The sequence below is a fragment of the Phascolarctos cinereus genome, unplaced genomic scaffold (assembly GCF_003287225.1).
Source record: "Phascolarctos cinereus isolate Bilbo 61053 unplaced genomic scaffold, phaCin_HiC Scaffold_2;HRSCAF=192, whole genome shotgun sequence".
Lineage (NCBI taxonomy): Eukaryota > Metazoa > Chordata > Mammalia > Diprotodontia > Phascolarctidae > Phascolarctos > Phascolarctos cinereus.
In genome coordinates, this window is record NW_027555625.1 from 47,146,958 (window position 1) to 47,154,598 (window position 7,641).

The 7,641-nt window shown below is 37.8% G+C and overlaps 1 long non-coding RNA gene across 1 annotated transcript; it reads left to right on the forward strand.

Annotated features, from left to right (window-relative positions):
• Positions 1-4,916: 4,916 nt before the first annotated feature.
• On the forward strand, positions 4,917-6,960 carry LOC144455586 (uncharacterized). Its single transcript, XR_013484297.1, has 3 exons — positions 4,917-5,106; positions 5,559-5,663; positions 5,895-6,960. It is a non-coding gene; the product is annotated as an uncharacterized LOC144455586 (long non-coding RNA).
• The last annotated feature ends 681 nt before the right edge of the window (positions 6,961-7,641 follow it).

Sequence of the window (7,641 nt, forward strand, 5' to 3'; positions counted from 1 at the left end):
TGGTTTTCTCTCTTTCAGTAAGGTATATCTAGGGCACAAGAGGAGGCAATAAGGGAAATATATGTCTATATTTATGAATGTAAATATATATAAATATGTAAATAAGTATAAATATCTAAAATTTATAAATGTTATAAAATTTATATTATACATGCATTATACATACATATGTGTGTGTGTGTGTATATACTTATGCATGCATAGTAAATGTACATTTAAAATTGTGGACAATTCTGCTTTCCATGGCATATCAGTATTGATTTTGTGATACGACAGTGGTATCTGTTATCATAAAAGGCTCAAAACCTCCATCAGGGAGTATTTCATCATGGGCCCAATTTTCAAACCTTGCTTTGGGCACATGAATACATGGCCCCAACTCAGCTGACTGCACCAGATTGAAGTAGGGGAATAGCCAAGAAACCAAATACCCATTTTTATTAGTTGATGGGAATGTTTTCCCCAATCACTTCCATTTCAGTTGAAGATGGAAAAGGAAAAAAGGGAGATGCCATCTTTATGATCATGCTATGAGTATTCTTTGGCTGGTATGTTATTTACAACTCTTCATTTTTCTCTTCTCCCTTCCACCTCTCCCACCCAACTTTCCCCCGAATTACCTACACCACATTGATTTCATTGACTCTGAAATGCATTTTCATAAAGGTGCAAATGGGTTGATTAGTTTATTCAGGGGTATTGACATGCTGGAATGCACTAGAGCATTCAGCCTGTCTCTCTGCACGCTTGAGTGGGCAATGGCTTCCTTATGCTGACTCCAACAGGAATTGAGTGCTGGTTTGTATGGGAGGCTCCAGTGCCCAAGCAATGTGTAACTCCAGCGTTGACCTAATTATGATTTTTAGAGGATACAGCTGTCTGAATATCACTAAGGATAACAGGGTTATCAATAGTGCACAGGGAAAGAGAGCAAGAGTCAGCATAAAGATGTGGGGAGTGAGGCAGTACATATATGCACATTATTAGAACCTCACACACACATGTATGTATACACGCTAACACGCTATGTAGCAGGCACCTTCTTTACCTTTTCATCAGTGATGGCTTTCGTCCATCCAAGAATTAATTCATAGAATTATTGGTATAGATGATATATAATTATTGATTCTATAACAATTATGTATGAAATAATTATTATAATATTATTATAATTCATAGAATTATAGTTATCCACATTCTTGGTCTCAAAAGGAATCTTAAAGTCTCTAATAAGAGAGAGTATATTACAGAAATACCCACATTGAAGGAAAACCAACATACAGACAATCTGAATTACAAAACAGAAAATGGATAAATTAGAAAGTGAGTTATTGACTTTATGAAAGTGCTCTTCCCTTTACAAAAGGATTCACAACATCACTTTAAATTAATTTCCCTGGGGCAGCTAGGTGGTGCAGTGGATAGAGCTCTGGCCTTGGCGTCGGGAGGACCTGAGTTCAAATGCAGCTTCAGACACATAACACTTACTAGCTGTGTAACTCTGAGTAACTCACTTAACCCTGATTGCCTCGCCAAAAAAAGTAAACTAAAAATAAAAATAAATAAATAAATAAATTTCCCTAATGTAATGAAAACATTGTGGGGCAGCTAGGTGGCACAGTAGACAGAGTGCAAGGCCTGGAGTTAGAAAAAACAGAGCTCAAATCTGGCTTCAGACACCTACTAGCTGTGTGATCCTGGGCAAGTCACTTAACCTTCTTTACCTCAGTTTCCTCACCTGTAAAAGGAGCTGGAGAGGGAAATGGCAAACCATTTCCATATCTCTGTCAAGCAAACCTCAAATGGGTCATGGAGAGTCAGAGATGGCTGAAACAACATAACAATTGAAAATATAATGTAATATGCCATAAATCACTTTACCCCCTGGCCTCTAGTTTCTTCATCTGAAAAAAAAGGGGCCAAGGAACACAATTTACAGAATGACTATAGTATTGTAAAGGAGAACAGCTCAAGTAGACTTCGCAGACTTGTCCAAAGCAGTGACAACCATGACTTCAGACAGATGAAGCCAGCCTCCCACCTCTGAGAAGAGAGGGCAATGGACAGCAGGTGTAGAATGCAACATATATTTTCAAACATGGATCATAGTTAATTAAAGTCATAAAGGGGCTGTTCTACTGGGAAGGGAAGTGGGAGTTAGTGAGTAGTAATAAAAAAAAAAAGAAAGAAAAGAAAATTGCTAAAATATTAAATAAATAAAAAAAACAGAAAGGATAAAAAAACCAGGGCAATTTTGTACTCCTTTGTTCAGTTCAATATACACTTACAAAAACCCATACTAATAAGTGACAATTTCATTTAAAATCCTCATTTTTTTCCTTCTTTTTATACTGAAACATTTGTGTTTCTTGATGATGTTTATTCAAAAACAAGAACAGCAGAGAAGATGTTGGGCTAAATAGACATCAAGGTTGCTTCCAGCCGCCATAGTCTAAGACACTGCGAGATTATCTGGTCTAGATTTGAGATTTAGATTTTACAGATGAGGAAAGAAATCTAAAGGGGTTAAGTGAGTCTACTCAAGGTTGTCTGGCTAGTGAGAGAGACAAGACTAAAACTTAGATTTCTCGACTTTGATTCCAGTGCTTTGGGGCAGAGAATCCTAACATTTTTGTATGTCATGGACCTTTCGGCAGCCTGGTAGAGCCTACGGACTTCTTTTTCCTGTGCTTAGCACAATGCTTGGCATATGGTATTGTTTACTGATTGATCAATTGATTTCAGAACAAGGTTATAAATAACTGATTTAAAATAATATAATATGTTTAACATTTAAAAAAATATATTTCATTTAGAGGTTGGGGAAAATAAAGATTTTTATTTTGTATCCAAGTCCATGGACCCCTCGAAATCTGTCCACCTACCTATTGCGGAGTTCATGGATCTCGAGTTTAAAAGGCCTGGACTATCTGGAGCTATAGTGTGATGGAAAAAATTCTGTTCTGGAAACCTGAAGCTCTGAAATGAGTCCAGACACTGACATTTATTATCCTTGTGACCTAGGACAAATCTCCTAACTTTGTTAGGCCTTCTTTTCTTCAACAGAAAAATAAGGGGGTTGAACCAGATGATCTCAGAGAACCCTTTTAGAAAATGAGAGACCAGGGCAAAAACTCTATTTCTCATAAATGTGACACACTTAGTCACTATGAAAATAATCTGCAAAATCCTGTTCACATAGATGTTTCTATAGAATAGCAGCTTTCAAACTCTTTGGTCTCAGGACCTCTTTACACTCTTAAAAATTATTGAGAATCCCCTCAAATGGCTTTTGTCTGTGTGGGTTATAGCTATTGATATTTATCATATTAAAAATTAAAATATCTTAGTGTTATGGTGAAAATAGTTTTGACCTTGTGGACTCCCTAAAATGGCTTTGGTGATTCCCCCTGGTGCCTCCAGGGTGCCTGGACCACACTTTGAAAACTGATGTTATAGAGCATTCGCTAGCAAAATAAACTAGCGGCCAATTGTACGTATCCTGGATTAGAAGAAAAAGTCTTTTGATTAGGTTAACAGTGTTTTTTGTTAGTGTTGTTCTTATACATGGAATATCATTAGAGTGCCGAAGCCTCACCTTTCCTTTACTGTTTAATTACCACAAAAGCCATTTATCACCTTACATTCTTCCCCAGTGGGAATATTATCCTCTATAGATACTAAGCCTTCTAATCTCTGGCTATTGTAACTACCCCAGAAATGAGCCTACGTCACCGTGGCATAATTTGGGTCAGATCCATCTCTTACTTTTCATCTCTACCTCTTCCAGTTTGGAATGTATGGAGAATCAGAAATTGTCCTGCTCAGAGTTTTACATAATATAATCTCCCACAATAGTGTAATGAGGGGACATCAATCACTCTTCATTCCTGGGGAATGGCAGGGCCCATTCCAAGCCAGTCTATATACAGGGCAGTGCTTGCAAAATTGCCCTGGCCTCAGAAAATAGGTCCATTTCCATCCTCCTCCAACAGCATTCACAAATGAAAGCTCTCTGTCATTTTGAATGCTCAGTGTTCCCTTTCTTCCATTGCCTCAGGTCACAATCTGGCTAATGGAACACATCGGTATTTGGTTTGAAAATCAGACCTGAAAACCCGGAGTGCCAAAACCCCAGCAGCATCCAATCTTCAACATTTCCTTGTACTTACAGAGATAGAGATTAGATCTGTGATTTCATTGGGATAAGGAACTCTCATATGGAGCAATTCTATCCACCAATGCAGGTTGACATCTTCTCTGGAACCTATGAGTCTTGAAAGTTTCCCAGAGCTCTGAGAGGTTAGGTGATTTTCCTAGGGTAACATAGTCAATATGTGTTCTGACATATATTAGGACTTGAACCTAGATCTTTCAGGCTTTTAGACCTGTTCTCTAGCCACTCAACCACATTGCCTCTCACTTGTATTTGTATACAAAGTAAAAATGATGATGGGTATAGTTTCCTTCATGTTCTATTATGATCTCCATTAGTAAGGTGTTTGGATATACATTATAAATCAATACGAGTAAGACGAGTTTCCCTTAATAAATAGATTCCTAAAAAGTTGATTCACCTATCCCTCTGTCACCTAAGGTTTGTCTTTGGCACTTGTGGTCTGCCTGGATAATTAGCAAAATCCTGCAAATTCTCTGGGTTAGACAGGATGCCAGCATCAAACTTACAGAAGAAGATTGGACTATCTTTAATAAGCACAATCACGGTGTCTAGGTGATATACGATAGGCCTAAAAGTACTGGGAATGTCTTAAAATATTTGCATCTAACATGCCATATATAATATAATACTTTTTTCAAAAGTTTTTGCTACAGAGGCTGTAGTTACTGTTACTGTAGCTTTATGAGCCAAATGGAATGCTGTGAAAATGGCAGTTTTAACCGTTAGTTTGGAGAGACTAATAACAATGATGGCTTGAGAGAAGCTAAAGATGTTTTCCTGCCATGCCTGGAGAGAAAACAGAGAAAAAGAAGGAGAGTTTTTCTTAATGTTACTATTTTAACTTTTATCTAGTGAAGACCATGAAGAAAATTCTTATGAAGAGACTTTATTATCCTGAATGTAGTATGGGACTGTGTTCTCAGAAGGTAAGAAGTCTTCTACTATTACCATGAGAATTTTTAATCATTCTCACAACTGAAATATTGGAGATAATCATCTGTCTTTATTGTTAATTTCATTGTTAAATTGTATACTCAGTAACTTGAATATTTAATCTAGGAGATTAAGAAATTTTAATATATAGACAGATATGAGTAACTACTGTTTAGAAAGGAGATTTTTTTCCAGTTTAATAAATAAATAATATTTGATAAACTGATGGGGGATCTGAGCTTAGTTGATAAAACACATTGAAATTTTATTAAATAATGAAGCAATATACAAATGCGTACCTGCAGTACCCTAGAGTTTAGGATAAAAAGACTAAATAACAGGATGAATTATGTCACAGATTGATGGGTAACTTACAAGATTGATTCATCAACTTGCACTCTTTAAACCTTACTATACATATATTTATTTCCCTTTGTATCCTAAGGCAGGCAACCTGGTAAAGAAAATAGTATACAGTGCTGGAAAGAACAGGGGACCTGAAGTTAGAAGATGTGTTCTAATCCTTGGCTTGTCATTCACGTCATCTAAGGTAAACCACTTCTCTAGGGCGTAGTTTCCTCCACTTGCAAAAGAGTATATTTGGACTAGGTAGGTGATCTCTATGGTCATTTACAACTTTATGAGTTTATATTTAAGTTTTATGTGCATGCGAGTATACATACATTTCTCTGTTGAAATCCTTCACTAGGCTTCTTCTTTATATGTTACGTATTGTGATCTGCTTGTATTTACCATGTACTTTTTTCTACTGTCTTCTCAGTGATAGGAATTCTTAATTCCTTGGAGACTGTAGTGCTCTGCTGCTAACAAATATACCACAACAATGGAGTATAGGACATCATCAGAGAACTACGTGATCAAAAAAGAACATAGGCTGGTCACAGAGTGAGAGCAAAGGATAATAGATGGACAGTCCAGATGCTGGTATCCTTGTGGGAAAGGCTCCTGGTAGGTCAGGTAGGCCACCTGTGACTGACTTATGGGAGATCTTGGGCAATAGTTAAATAGGATGGGCAGGCATAGATGGGTTACTATCTATGATTTTGGAGAGAATATCCACATGAAAAAGATTCTCGATCCATTTGAGTCTTTTCATGTGTACACATACAACACTGACCTGTTACCAGTCAATGAGCTAGCATTTATTAAGCACCTACTATGAACCAAGCACTGCATTAAGAGCTTTTCAGGTATTATCTCCTTTGAGCCTCATAACAACTCTGAGAAGTAGGTGCTATTGATATCTCCATTTTAAATCTAAGGAAATGGAAAGCAGAGTTAAGTGACTTGCTCAGGATCACTTAGCTAGTAAGTATCTGAGGCCTATTTGTTTTTTTTTTAATATAAATTTATTTTTAGTTTTCCACATTTACTTCCACAAGAGTTTGAGTTCCAAATTTTCACCCCATCTTGCCCCTCCCCCACCCCAAGATGGCATGCTTTCTGAATACCCCTTCCCCTAATCTGCCCTCCCTTCTATCTCTCCCCACCTTCTCTTATCCCCTTCCCCTTCTATTTTCCTGTAGGGCAGGATAGATTTCTCTACCTCATTTCCTGTATTTCTTATTTCCCAGTTGCATGTGGAAACATTTTTTTTTAACATGTGTTTTTAAAACTTTGGATTCCAAATTTTCTCCCTTCCTCCCACCCCATGCACCCTCATTGAAAAGGCAAGCAAGTCAATATAGGCCATACATGTGTATGAGGCCTATTTTGAACTCAGGTCTTCCTGACTCTAGGCCTGGTGAATGATCTGGCAGGGTAAATAGGATTATAGTTACCTGCAGTGTGTTATATCTCAAAGCAATTGTATGAGCATGAGTTAGCTGGCAAAATTCAATAATGGGATAGGAGTAGATTTTTTCTTCCTTCCCCTACTTTGTTTTACAAAAATAAAATTAATGTAAATTTTTTAAAAAATGACTATGACCTTGAATTTTGAAATGATGATTTAGTGGGATGGGGGGAGGTGCTGGCGCTGGTGCTGGTGCTGGTGGTGGGGGGGTATGTGTGTGTGTGTGTGTGTGTGTGTGTGTGTGTGTGTAGGCTTTGGTGAATCAGCTGATTGGGGTTACATAAAGGAGATGGAGAAAAGGTTGAAGAACATTTTCAGAAAAGGCTTCCTATTTATATCCTTTGCCATAATTGGTTTATTTGTGTGGAGCAGGGAGAAGGGGCAACGTGGGGACGTGATGGAGTGAAGCATCCAGGGCTATGATTCTCTGGCCTGACGAGTTGGCAAGAAATTGTTAGTAACCAAGTCTGGTCCCACAGGGGTTCATTAAGTGACTGGTCCCCCACAATATCCTGGCATTTTTGACCTGGTTGCATCAACATTAGCCAGCTTTATGGTATGCATTTGTGTGTTTGAGAGCATCTCTGTACACACAAGTATAAACACTGGCTTCTGTTTGTGGGCGTCTCTGTTCCTCAGTACACGCCTTTTCCTGTGGATGCATTTATGTTTTCCACGGGAATTAGAGTCGCTAGGGCCACTGGCAATTAAA